This window comes from Leptodactylus fuscus, chromosome 3, assembly GCF_031893055.1.
Source record: "Leptodactylus fuscus isolate aLepFus1 chromosome 3, aLepFus1.hap2, whole genome shotgun sequence".
Taxonomy (NCBI): domain Eukaryota; kingdom Metazoa; phylum Chordata; class Amphibia; order Anura; family Leptodactylidae; genus Leptodactylus; species Leptodactylus fuscus.
In genome coordinates, this window is record NC_134267.1 from 148,416,884 (window position 1) to 148,431,843 (window position 14,960).

Below are 14,960 nucleotides of genomic sequence, written 5' to 3' on the forward strand. Positions count from 1 at the left end.
TGCTTGCCAGTACATTATATAGAATAATTAATGGTAGCATCATGAAGAAAATTTGTCCCGCAAAAATTAAGACCTCATATGGCTCTGGAATCAGAGAAATAAAAAAGTTATGGGGTTTAGAAGGAGGGGAGTCAAAAACGAAAATCAAAAAATGCCATCTGCGGGAAGGGGTTAAAGACCTTTATGAATGACAAGTTTAAATATACAGTACAAGTGTAACATACAGCAAATAAATGAATGAAGTCATAAGGTCAAATGATTTTTGCAGCTAGATAAGCCTGTTCTGGCTGCAGTTAGGGAATGAAGATATAATAAGACTGTTACCCGTGGGGTGAATTGGATGCAGTCACATTAATTAATCCAGGTTTGTATGAATCTCTTGTCTATTCTTGAAGATGGATGTCATCTTTTCATTGTTCATATACCATAAAAGATGACTGCTGGCTTAAGAGTTCAAAGTTGGCTTTTTCCAAGCAGCTACTATAGTTTAGTGTTCAGACGGACAAGAGATAAGTATCTGGGTTGGTTTAGACATTTTGGGGATATGTGTATATTTAATAGAGCCTCTCAGTGGAATTTCATCTGGTTCACTCGAGTAAGAGTGAAAATATGGGTGGGTTCACAATACTGTTATTTAATATCTATTGCTGTCATCTATGACAGATTGAGAACAATGGACATTAAATGACAGATGCAGATGGAACAACCTCCAGCAATTTACATTCATCCCAATGTATATACAGAAGATTTTTTCCCTCATGTTTTTTTGCTTTTCTTCCATTACAAAAGTACACAAACATGCTGGAAGACAGCACCCATCATGTTTACATTACAGTCAATAGAACATGGACACAGATTGAGGGGGCTACTCCTGTATCCATTTCTCTGTTACCATTCATGTCTGTTGCTGTCATCCTATGATGGATAACAGCAATGGACATTAGTAACAGTAATGTGAGCATAGCCTTAGTGTGCAGGTATGTATCCAATAGACAAAATAACCAGCTGCATCCAGGATGTAGTAGATGAATCCTCACGGCCAGTTAAAATTTAGCTTTTATTCACTCATTTAAAAAGTTACATAGTAACTGTTATGGGTATAATGTTAACCAGTTGATACAGCGACGTGTTTCGGGAACGTCTCTTCCCTTCTTCTCAGCTCAAACATTATACCCAACAAAGGTCCTTATAGACATACAGGTTAACGTAACCCCACCTTTTCTGTTACACATAATTAACTATTAACACTCCAAACTACAACAAAAAAGAACATTCTAAAAACATTCAAAAAATACATTGTATTTAGAACACACTTGTTTTTCTTAAAATAATACCATATTATGCGATATCTACATTAAAAAGATGTGTTCTGTTATCATATCTCATTATCCATCTATCTATCGCGTAATAGCCGCATCCAAATCGCAGCCTCTAAACTATATAATTCCATTAATATGAATAATCCTGTTTCACATGTGCATAACTACTATATTATTGCTACAATGTTAATGACATATAAATTACATAACTCACCTAGACAATTGATAGTTTATATGACTTCTGTATTTCGGTCTCCATTAATTCCAGTGTATCCTATCACGCATGCGTCGTTTACTTAATCCAAATGTTTAATACCACCTTATACATCACATGACCAAGTCATGTGATATAGGAAATACCATCTTATAGAGTTTATCACTATATGTACTGTCTACACTATTCAAAATCTACTACCTTAGACTAAACCTCCTGATAATCCTTTTATGTGGAAATCTATGCTATAGCTACAGTTCCCTCTCTTTCATATTTTATTACCATACCTCCGCTGCACCTGCCTCACTGTGTTAACCTGACATTTATGCAACAGGAAGATAAGGTAAGATTTTTTTTAGATTTTTGTTATCCCACCTTATACTAATAAATATAAGCTAAATCGGATCTAATATTCAATCCTTTTGGCTGGCAAGTTTTTAAACACATAATCCAGTAAGCCTCACGTAGGAGGATTTTTTTACGCCAATCACCACCCCTAGGTGGTCATGGGTGGTGGGTGCAGGTATGTACCCTGAGGTGGACTGCTTTAGGGTCAAATCCACCAAGTGTGGAATATGTCACCTCACAATTGATAACAGTGAAGAGAATTGCCGGGGCTTCCCAAGACATCCAAGAGGAAGTAAGGAGTGCATAAGCACTTTATAGTTTGCTTCAATTTAGAAGGAAGTAGGAGGCAGAGATCAAATGTCAGGATCTGAACCTGTGTCCTGGTACCTTGTTCTGTGTCTCCTTGTATTGAACCTACTTGTGAGGCTCATCATCTTTTTCTAATGATTAGATAATTAGAACCCACCCTGAGTTAACCCTAGTTGGACTGCCTATATATATATATATATATATATATATATATATACACTCACCGGCCACTTTATTAGGTACACCTGTCCAACTGTTCGTTAACACTTAATTTCTAATCAGCCAATCACATGGCGGCAACTCGGTGCATTTAGGCATGTAGACATGGTCAAGACAATCTCCTGCAGTTCAAACCGAGCATCAGTATGGGGAAGAAAGGTGATTTGAGTGCCTTTGAACGTGGCATGGTTGTTGGTGCCAGAAGGGCTGGTCTGAGTATTTCAGAAACTGCTGATCTACTGGGATTTTCACGCACAACCATCTCTAGGGTTTACAGAGAATGGTCCGAAAAAGAAAAAACATCCAGTGAGCGGCAGTTCTGTGGGCGGAAATGCGTTGTTGATGCCAGAGGTCAGAGGAGAATGGCCAGACTGGTTCGAGCTGATAGAAAGGCAACAGTGACTCAAATAGCCACCCGTTACAACCAAGGTAGCCAGAAGAGCATCTCTGAACGCACAGTACGTCCAACTTTGAGGCAGATGGGCTACAGCAGCAGAAGACCACACCGGGTGCCACTCCTTTCAGCTAAGAACAGGAAACTGAGGCTACAATTTGCACAAGCTCATTGAAATTGGACAATTGAAGATTGGAAAAACGTTGCCTGGTCTGATGAGTCTCGATTTCTGCTGCGACATTCGGATGGTAGGGTCAGAATTTGGCGTCAACATCATGAAAGCATGGATCCATCCTGCCTTGTATCAACAGTTCAGGCTGGTGGTGGTGGTGTCATGGTGTGGGGAATATTTTCTTGGCACTCTTTGGGCCCCTTGGTACCAATTGAGCATCGTTGCAACGCCAAAGCCTACCTGAGTATTGTTGCTGACCATGTCATCCCTTTATGACCACAATGTACCCAACATCTGATGGCTACTTTCAGCAGGATAATGCAATGCCATGTCATAAAGCTGGAATCATCTCAGACTGGTTTCTTGAACATGACAATGAGTTCACTGTACTCCAATGGCCTCCACAGTCACCAGATCTCAATCCAATAGAGCATCTTTGGGATGTGGTGGAACGGGAGATTCGCATCATGGATGTGCAGCCGACAAATCTGCGGCAACTGTGTGATGCCATCATGTCAATATGGACCAAAATCTCTGAGGAATGCTTCCAGCACCTTGTTGAATCTATGCCACGAAGAATTGAGGCAGTTCTGAAGGCAAAAGGGGGTCCAACCCGTTACTAGCATGGTGTACCTAATAAAGTGGCCGGTGAGTGTATATATATATATATATATATATATATATATATATATATATATATATATATATATATATATATATATATATATATATATATATATATATGTGACCCTGACACTTCCTGCTTTGTATTGGTATTGTGTTTACACCCAGGAGACCTCCTTGCTGGAGATCATCTTTCAGTTCCTTGGAACTTCACCTTTGCTGGCCGCAAGCTCCCCATAGCTTCACTTCAGCTTCTGATATACAACAGACTATTACCCTGGTCTTTACATCCCTTCTTCCAGACTACAACTGCAACCCCCCACTTCCCCCGGCTATCCATGTGCTGTCTCCAGCCTCCACTGCCTTACCTGGCTACTGGACTCCTGCCCCCGTACCACTAGTAATGAGACACCAACATTTGCAACAGCTGTGCAGTGGTATGGCTGGAGTCCAGGTCACCCTCCCATCTTTGCATATATGATAAAAAGTGTGGTGCTGACAGGGAATTAAGGTTTGTGTATAAATATCACCAGATCTAGGAGCACCAAAAATGTATATATTCAAATAAGGGGTGTCCTCAAGACAAACGTTAAAACTTAACTTTTATTGTAAAATCAAGTAAAAAGTCAGGGCAGGCGGCCCCTATTGTTATAAATACGAGAATTTTTTTTAGGAGTGTGATATACATTCCAAACACTAGGGAATCTGGGTGTAGTCCCCTTATTCTGGGATTAAGACTGCCTAGTGAGTATATATTCAATTAACTTCTAGACACCTAATGTTATTGATAACAAATAAAACTACTGTGTACCATGCCCTAGCAATCTTAGCTCTGATACACTGTCTCCTAGGCTAGTAGTGCTCCAGTGTTCCAATAGATTAACCCTTCTATTCTCAGATCCACTCCCCTACTGATACCTAAGGGAGATTGAGAGTCATCTATTTTCAGCCCACACCCATCTCCTACATGGGGTTAACAATGAGTGTTCCTAGGTGCTAGAAGGACTCCAAAAGCTAATCCCAGAGTCTGGTTATGATAAACCGATATGGGGATATTGTTCCTCCCACCATTCTCTATATATTTGTCTCAACGCGTTTCTTTAACTAAAAATCATCAGGAGACAATAAAATTCTTGATAGCACCCGATGTGCGGTCAAAACCGCAGTTCTCGGGACCCTGGTGGTGGGTCCCAATACTTCCAGGAGTATGAATATGACCCAGGTGAATGCAGATTGTTCCCACAGTCTAATTCCATAAATTATTTTTTTATTGGTTTAATTCCTCCTGATGCTGAATATTGTTTTTCTGCTGTGACAAATTGGTAATCTAACAGGGGCCAGGAAGTGTATGAATTGCTGGGTCCTAGAGAACTGAGATCTACTCTGTAGTAGGTAATGGGAAGTTGCATTCCTCCTGTAAATGTCGCTTTTACAGGGGAAATTAGCAAATAAAAGGCTCGACATCACCTTATGGGGGGGGCACACTGTTTTTAAACGGATTATATCTTTAGAATTCCATTTTTTAACTAAGTACATGTAGGAATAGCCTTAAAGGTTATTCTTCTCTTACCTTTATTATTCTGATCTGCACTGCCGTTTCTGAGAAATTTCTTCTTTTTTCCATATGTAGATGAATGAGAATTCTAATTATAGAATCGCTATATATATATATATATATATATATATATATATATATATATATATATACAGTGCCTACAAGTAGTATTCAACCCCCTGCAGATTTAGCAGGTTTACACATTCTGAATTAACTTGGCATTGTGACATTTGGACTGTAGATCAGCCTGGAAGTGTGAAATGCACTGCAGCAAAAAAGAATGTTATTTCTTTGTTTAATTTTTTTTTAAATTGTGAAAAGTTTATGCAGAGGGTCATTTATTATTCAACCCCTCAAACCACCGGAATTCTGTTTGGTTCCCCTAAAGTATTAAGAAGTAGTTCAGGCACAAAAAACAATGAGCTTCACATGTTTGGATTAATTATCTCTTTTTCCAGCCTTTTCTGACTATTTAAGATCCTCCCCAAACTTGTGAACAGCACTCATACATGGTCAACATGGGAAAGACAAAGGAGCATTCCAAGGCCATCAGAGACAAGATCGTGGAGGGTCACAAGGCTGGCAAGGGGTACAAAACCCTTTCCAAGGAGTTGGGCCTACCAGTCTCCTCTGTTGGGAGCATCATCCGGAAGTGGAAGGCTTATGGAACTACTGTTAGCCTTCCACGGCCTACAGTCTTTGAAAGTTTCCTCCCGTGCCGAGGCCAGGCTTGTCCGAAGAGTCAAGGCTAACCCAAGGACAACAAGAAAGGAGCTCCGGGAAGATCTCATGGCAGTGGGGACATTGGTTTCAGTCAATACCATAAGTAACGTACTCCACCGCAATGGTCTCCGTTCCAGACGAGCCCGTAAGGTACCTTTACTTTCAAAGTGTCATGTCAAGGCTCGTCTACAGTTTGCTCATGATCACTTGGAGGACTCTGAGACAGACTGGTTCAAGGTTCTCTGGTCTGATGAGACCAAGATTGAGATCTTTGGTGCCAACCACACACGTGACATTTGGAGACTGGATGGCACTGCATACAACCCCAAGAATACCATCCCTACAGTCAAGCATGGTGGTGGCAGCATCATGCTGTGCGGCTGCTTCTCAGCCAAGGGGCCTGGCCATCTGGTCCGCATCCATGGGAAGATGGATAGCACGGCCTACCTGGAGATTTTGGCCAAGAACCTCCGCTCCTCCATCAATGATCTTAAGATGGGTCGTCATTTCATCTTCCAACAAGACAACGACCCAAAGCACACAGCCAAGAAAACCAAGGCCTGGTTCAAGAAGGAAAAAAATCAAGGTGTTGCAGTGGCCTAGTCAGTCTCCTGACCTTAACCCAATTGAAAACTTGTGGAAGGAGCTCAAGATTAAAGTCCACATGAGACACCCAAAGAACCTAGATAACTTGGAGAAGATCTGCATGGAGGAGTGGGCCAAGATAACTACAGACACCTGTGCCGGCCTGATCAGGTCTTATAAAAGACAATTATTAGCTGTAATTGCAAACAAGGGTTATTCCACAAAATATTAAACCTAGGGGTTGAATAATAATTGACCCACACTTTTATGTTTAACATTTATTAAAATTTAACTGAACAACATAACTTTTTGGTTTGTAAGATTTATGCATCTGTTAATAAATCCTGCTCTTGTTTGAAGTTTGAAGGCTCTAACTTATTTGCATCTTATCAAACCTGCTAAATCTGCAGGGGGTTGAATACTACTTGTAGGCACTGTGTGTGTGTGTATATATATATATATATATATATATATATATATATATATATATATCAAAAATGCCACTACTATGCCAACATCACAGGTTCTTGACACCCCCCCAGCAACACAACAGTAAGTGTCACCTATGTAAAAAATTACTGTAATGGAGAGGGAAATCTATTTCCATTCTTTTTTTCTACTAAAAAGAACATGAAAAATGTGAAAACAGACCTCAATTTTTCTTTCTGTAAAAAGCTCTGCGGGAAAGAACGCAATACACTTCTGCTGCGTTTTTTCCGGCAAGGTTTTATCACTACATGCTACATTACTTCAGCTGAAAACAAACTCTGATCTCCTTTTGTTGCAACTTGTGAAAAGTTTACAAGTTTTGTGACCCCACCTATGCCATGTCTGTCCTGCCACTATCATCTGTAGATCTTGCTTGAAGAAGGTCGTGACCAAAACGTTCTGGTTTCAGTGATCTACTATACTATTTTTTGCACCAACTGTTTCCTACACATGGCGTCTGTATGGAGTATCAACTATTATTGTTATATTGTATTAAAAATTTTCCTGGCACTTTGAAAGTATGTGTGGCAAATTACTTTGCTGTGCATTTGGGTTGGAGGACATTTCCTTTTTTGCCTGTACCACTATCCACCACTGTTTGAGTGTGCGGCTCCATTGTTAACATTCACATGTTTTGCAAGGCTTCTGCTTTCGAGCAGCATCTTAAAATATAAACAAAAAAACTTTGCAAGTCTTCAGTAGGTGATACCTTTTTTAATGGCTAACTCATAATGATGACAGAATATGACGTTTCGAAGCTTCCTCTGAGCTTCTTCTTCAGATATAACTAAAAACACCTTCTAGAGGCTTCTGTTTTTAATATTTTATAACCACTGGCTAACACGGTACCAAATATAAATATGCAGCCTCTAGAAGGTGTTTTTAGTTACATCTGAAGAAGAAGCTCAGAGGAAGCTTCGAAACGTCATATTCTGTCATCATTATGAGTTAGCCATTAAAAAAGGTATTACCTACTGAAGACTTGCAAAGTTTTTTTGTTTTTTATATTTTATAACCACTGGCTAACACGGTACCAAAACAAACATTTTCCTTTTACCAAAAGCAGCATCTTGTAAGAGCACAGCAACTTGAGGCCAAAGTGGGACAAGCTGGAGTCTCCCATATATGCTATCCAATCCATCAGCAGCAGCAAATGTCAGAAGACAATTGGATGAATCTATTTATTGAATAACTGCATCTTCTTAATATATTTAATAAGTTGAAGTACAAAGCCTAAACAGATCTTGCAACCTTATCAGCCTTCATTTCTGTGATTTCCAAGCCTCATACTGATTGATCTATTTTGATGGGGGGGGGGGTTGTCCTATTTTGTTATTCGTTGTTGATAATGACATTCCTGATTCTAGATAATAGACAAAATTTAGACTTAGGACTCTCATGAATAAGTATCAGGTGAGCTCTAAACTACGCCATCAAACTACTGATATCCAAGTTCTTTTTTTCAAAAGCAACTTCCCATTTCTACCTAGGTCCTTCCAAACAAAGCTTGGGAAATGGTTTAAGTACCATTTATCCTGCCTCAGCTAGAAAAATCTTTACACATGACCAGGTCTCCATCCAGGGTCTTCTTTTTATTCTCAATTCCCAACACCTGTTTCTGGGGTTAGTCTGGGAGAAGGAAGTACATATGGTAACATAGCATGATGTAAAACTACTCTGTATAGGCACAAATCACATGGTACACTGAGCCACCTTAACCTAAATAAATACTATCAGGCTATTCAGATCACTGAGTTTTCACTATATTATCCCATCATGCCAACCCTTATCTATAGACAATCCTTTAGATTCTTCACTGATTATGAACATTTATTATTAATAATAATACTTATTAAATCCCATGTTTCCCTACTTACTCATAGTACCTCTGACCCATCGTTCACATCTGCATTTGTATTCCGTCCGGGGAAGTCCACATGGGGACCCCCAAAATGGAATACCAAACACATTTGCAAGCGCTGTGCAGTAAAAGCACACGGATCCCCATAGACCACAATGGGGTCCATGTGCTTGTTGCGAGATCTCCGCAGGGAACATGTGGACAGGAAAGTAGTTCACAATCTACTTTCTTCTCCTCGTGTTTAGTGCAGAGAAAGCGCTTGCAAATGCGTTTGGTATTCTGTTCGGGGGTCCTCATGCGGACGCCCAAAACGAAGGGTAAAAGAAAAACGAGGGGTAATAGAAAACCCACTTTTCCCTCCAGGCCATGATGCTTCAGCATCCCTAATGGCTTAGGGAGTTAAGGGCTCCCCAGACCTGTGCAGTTTAATTCTAATACCTAGCTTTGCCGATACACTGATAGGGAATTTAGATTGTGAGCTCCATATGGGACAGCAACTAATAATGTCTGAAAAAGCTATTAAGCAAGCTATCCCATGTACAACAGCTTTTGGAGCTTTTGTCTGCCAAATCTGGGAACAACACATTGACCACTGAAACGACTATTTCTGCAGAATTAGTTTTCACTTTGGAAAATAAATGAATGCAAATTTTGAGGGTTAAAATGCTCACTACACCCTTAGATAAATGTATTGAGGGTTGTAGTTTCAAAAATGGGATCTCATGTCAGAGATTACACTTTACTGGCATTTCAGGGACTGTAAAGGTGTCATGGCGTCCAAAAACCAAACCATCTAAATCTGTGCTATAAAAACCAAATAACACTCATTGATGTACTCAGGATACAACATTCATTGTGTGAGTTAAATAATGTTTGATTTTTATTGTATGGATGGGAAGTAACCAGAGTAGCTATAATGTTAAAAAGATTAAAAAATATATGAGAACTGGCTTAGCACTGCCAAAATATAAATTCAGCCCTACAGTATGTTTATAGTATCAGTGTAGGATATGGAAATTCTACACATTTTATTTGGTATTTCCTGTGAATGGGGGTTCACCTTTCAGATCTTCTATCAATTTTCACCTTGATCTGTATTAGATTTCTAACAATGTGCTGATTTAGTACTCCATGTAATCCTGCACGCTACTGTATCATTCTATTAAGCCAAATGTTATTTTTCTGTTAACAAAAGAGCAATGTGTGCCATTTATGCTTTTAACTAATGGCAGATAATAGGCAAATTTTTATTATAGGAAAGTAGCAAAAAAACATCACAATGCATTATAAGTGGAGGGGGGCATTTTCAAAAACTGAAACTAGACACAGAACACACATATCATTTCATTTACTTTTCAGCATTATGTTTCCTGCAGGGTTAGCAATTTGGTCTGATAAAGATATATTCATTGCGTGGCTTTTTGTGAATGCCAAGTCCCTGCTGATATAGAATTTCCTTTTCATGTCCTCATGAATTGATCCTATTTTAAGTGATATCACATCTACAGAATTATCTAAATTTAAAAATTATGGGCATACTGTCAAGAATTTGGCCAGGACTACTGAAAACTGAGAATCACTGACCTTAGCTGACTTTACAGTTTTTGACCTTAAGGTCAAGGACATACTATATGCGATTAAATATTAATAAAATGTGAAGTATTAAACACAGCTGACTGATACACAATATTTATGTTCAAACAATGACCATATCTATGGATTTTACATTTGTTTTTGATCATAATAAAGTCTGTAAATGGTGTTCAAACATTCATACTAAAAAATAATAAGATAAGATAAGATAATCCTTTAATAGTCCCACAATGGGGAAATTTCAATGATACAGTTTCAAGGATGGTACAGTAGTATATAACAAGAGAGAAACACATACAAGCTGATGGCAGATAGAGAAACCCTAGGAATCATAGCAACTAAAAAAAGAAAGAAATATGTGAATATGTGAAGTACCATATATACTCGAGTATAAGTCGACCCGAATATAAGCCGACCCCCCTAATTTTACCACAAAAACGGGGAAAACTTATTAACTTGAGTATAAACCGAGGGGGGAAAATGCATGACATTCTGTTTGTGTTCATGTTAATCCTAGCCAACTTCAGGCCTATATGGTAATATCCCAGATGCCACATTGTCTGGGATATTACCATATAGGCCCAAAGCCTGTGGTAGTAGTAATAGCCTGTTACTGCTAGCACAGGCTTTGGGCCTGTACGGCAACAGGCTGCTACTGCTACCTGTCAGGATACGGAGTCGCCGCGGTCTCCTTGCTGCGTGGCGTCTCCCTGGGAGACGTGTTAGGAGTTCTATTGGGTGTGCTTAGGTCATTAAGGGTTAATCTTTTCCTTGCTCTCAGTCTCCATGTCATTAGCCATCAGGTGTGTTCTCTGCTGCTATTTAAACCCCACCCAGGCATGGATCCTTGCCAGCCATTCACTTTGGGTTTCCTGGTTCCCCTGCTCAGTCTGTTTCTCTGTCTGTTTGTATTCGGTCTGTTCCTTGGTTATATACCCAGCTTGTATTTTTGACTATCCCTTGTCTTTTGATTTGGTACCTTTTATTATATCTCCTGGCTTGACCTCTTGCTCGTCTGACCTCGCCTTCTCTTCTGTGTCTTGCTGGGACTTGTGGTCCTCCCTGGTTCCATGCTGTTAGTCTTTTGTTTTGCATTGCAGTTACACTGTGCTTTCTGTTTAGGTGTCACCCCGTGACTCCAGTCCCTAGGACTTTCAGGGCCTCCTCTTCCCTTATCCTAGCCGCCGGGATAGAAGCGTAAGGAGTCGTGGTAGGCGCACTTCAATTAGGAAGTGCATTGGTCTGCCTCATCTCAGATATTACAGCATAGTTATAGCTGCAGGGCCTACGACCCCTTTTGTCATTAGTTGCACAGTGTTGCTTTCCAGCTGTGTCACTTTGCACTGCCTGACCCTGACTCCAATCCTTACAGTACTGTGTGTAGACGCGCATATCTAATCCTCCCCCGTGTGGTACTGTGTGTAGACGCGCGTATCTAATCCTCCCCTGTGTGGTATTGTGTGAAGAGGCGCATATCTAATCCTTCGGCGTGTGGAACTATGTGTAGACGCGCGTATCTAATCCTACTGCATGTGGTAATGTGTGCAGATGCGTGTATCTAATCCTAAGGCATGTGGTACTCTGTGCAGACGCGTGTATCTAATCCTATGGCGTGTACAAATGTGTGCAGACGCGCGTATCTAATCCTCTGGAGTGTGAAACTGTGTGTAGACGCCTGTATCTAATCCTTTGGCATGTGGAACCGTGTGCAGATACACGTATCAAATCCTTCAGTGTGTGGAACTGTGTGCAGAAGTGCATATTTAATCCTCTGGTGTGTGGGACTGTGTGCAGACCTGTGTATCTAATTCTATGGTATGTGGTATTGTGTGTAGACGCGCGTATCTAATCCTACGGCTTGTGGTACTGTGTGCAGACGCGTGTATCTAATCCTCTGGCATGTACAACTGTATGAAGACACGTGTATCTAATCCTCCCCTGTGTGATATTGTGTGAAGAGGCGCGTATCTAATCCTATGGTGTGTGGAACTGTGTGTAGACACGTGTATCCAATCCCCCGGCATGTGGTACTGTGTGCAGACGCGCGTATCTAATCCTCCCCCATGTGGTACTTGTCAGGATACGGAGTCGCCGCGGTCTCCTTGCTGCGCGGCGTCTCCCTGGGAGACGTGTTAGGAGTTCTATTGGGTGTGCTTAGGTCATTAAGGGTTAATCTTTTCCTTGCTCTCAGTCTCCATGTCATTAGCCATCAGGTGTGTTCTCTGCTGCTATTTAAACCCCACCCAGGCATGGATCCTTGCCAGCCATTCACTTTGGGTTTCCTGGTCCCCCTGCTCAGTCTGTTTCCCTGTCTGTTTGTATTTGGTCTGTTCCTTGGTTATATACCCGGCTTGTATTTTTGACTATCCCTTGTCTTTTGATTCGGTACCTTTATTATATCTCCTGGCTTGCAGTTACACTGTGCTTTCTGTTTAGGTGTGGCCCCGTGACTCCAGTCCCTAGGACTTTCAGGGTCTCCTCTTCCCTTATCCTAGCCGCCGGGATAGAAGCGTAAGGAGTCATGGTAGGCGCACTTCAATTAGGAAGTGCATTGGTCTGCCTCATCTCAGATATTACAGCATAGTTATAGCCGCAGGGCCTGCGACCCCTTTTGTCATTAGTTGCACAGTGTTGCTTTCCCAGCTGTGTCACTTTGCACTGCCTGACCCTGACTCCAATCCTTACACTACCGTAATGCTTTGGGCCTGTATGATAATTCCCTAGACGTCTGGGATATTACCATACAGGTCCAAAGCCTTATGGTAGCAGTAGCAGCCTGTTGCCGTACAGGCCCAAAGCCTGTGCTAGCAGTAACCGGCTATTACTATTACCACAGGCTTTGGGCCTATATGGTAATATCCCAGACCACGTGACATCTGGGATTTTACCATATAGGCCTGAAGCCGGCTAGGATTAAAATAGGATCCCAGAGAGGTGAGTAAAACTGTTTATTATTTTCTCTCACCTCCCCTGGGTCTCCAATTATTATACTCGGGGTCTGTAAAGACCCCCGAGTATAATAATAGCAGCAGTGGGATCGCAGCTGGGACTCGGGCCTGCTCACTGCAGGCCTCCACGGCCTATAGTATAAGGTGACGCGGGTGTTGGCAGTGAGCAGGTCCGGGGACAAACAAACATTAAGTTCTCATACTTACCGACCTCGCGATGCTGCTCCCACTACCGACACTGCTCGTCTTCTGCCGCCACTGCTCATCTTCTCCGACGGCTAGTTGTCTTCACCGACGGCTGCTCCTGCGTCTCAACGTAGGGGCGTGATGACGCCGTCTGTGCTGAGACGCAGTAAGATGTCATCGACACACGCCGGGCGCGGGCCTGAGCTAACGTGGCCATGTCACCCGGCGTGTGTTGTAGCCGGGGGAGGGGGCCGGGACTGGAGTGGAGGCCCACAGCTGGAACAGCGCTGCTGCCGATAGGTGATCGGTGAGGCAGCGCTGTCTCCAGGGCCACCTTAAGATGTTTTCAAGGCAGAGAAGATGCTCTGAAAACATCTTGGGGTGGTTCTGGAGGTAGCGCTGCCTCACCACTCACCTATCGCTGCTCCAGCGGCCTCCCACAGATGTCTTTCACTGCGGACCAGTCATGTGACATTTTCAATTACCATATTGACACGAGTATATGCCGAGGCGCACTTTTTCAGCACAAAAACTGTGCTGAAAAACTCGGCTTACATTTGAGTATATACGGTAGATATTATTATTACTAAAGGGAACCAACTGTAATAGAATGCAATCAATCAGAAGAAAATTAACTTTTCATATTTCCATCTATCGTCTCCTTTACCACCCCCACACCCTTCTTTTTCAGGTTTCACCTCCATGTCTTCATCAATACTCATTTCATCTGTCTTTAAGACTGACAGGTTGTTGGTCCCCAACCGGAAAAAAGATTTTGTTCATACAATGAGTTGCATGGCTCTATAGTACGCTGGAAGTGCTTTTCAAGGCACTAAAAGTTTTAAAAGGAAGCAGGCAAGGAGTTAGTTATGTCCTGGACTGACTAACTCACAAGTCTCTCTATTAGCCAACAGTACTCAACTTGTAAGGATACAGAGTGTGAAGAATTACGAACCACTAAAGGTATTTGCCCAATGCGGTGCCGCTTGGATGTCATCTTATGTGGAATTTAGTTTAATTTAATTTTAGTTTAATTTGTAATAACACTTTATTGAATATTTTTGGTTATAGAAAGTAAGAAGTGTGAATGCTGTTTTCTCACTTACATTATTTTATCTAAAAGGGATATAATAGGAAATTAATAGAACCACTAACAGCTTCATTTCTTTCTTTTACATGGTCAGACAACTTAGTCTCATTGAATACAGCATGTGATTCTGGACCAAAACGTACTGCACTTTATTTAAAAATGTTGCTGTTTTCTACCTGAATTTGTCTATGTACACTTGTACATCAGTATAGCTGTGTAAAGGCTAGTTTCACACTAATGTTGTTTGTTTGTTGTTCTGATCTGTCAGAGGATCAGATCAATGAACACTGTAACAGCGAGAATGAGTGATACAAACACTTTCCATTTGCAT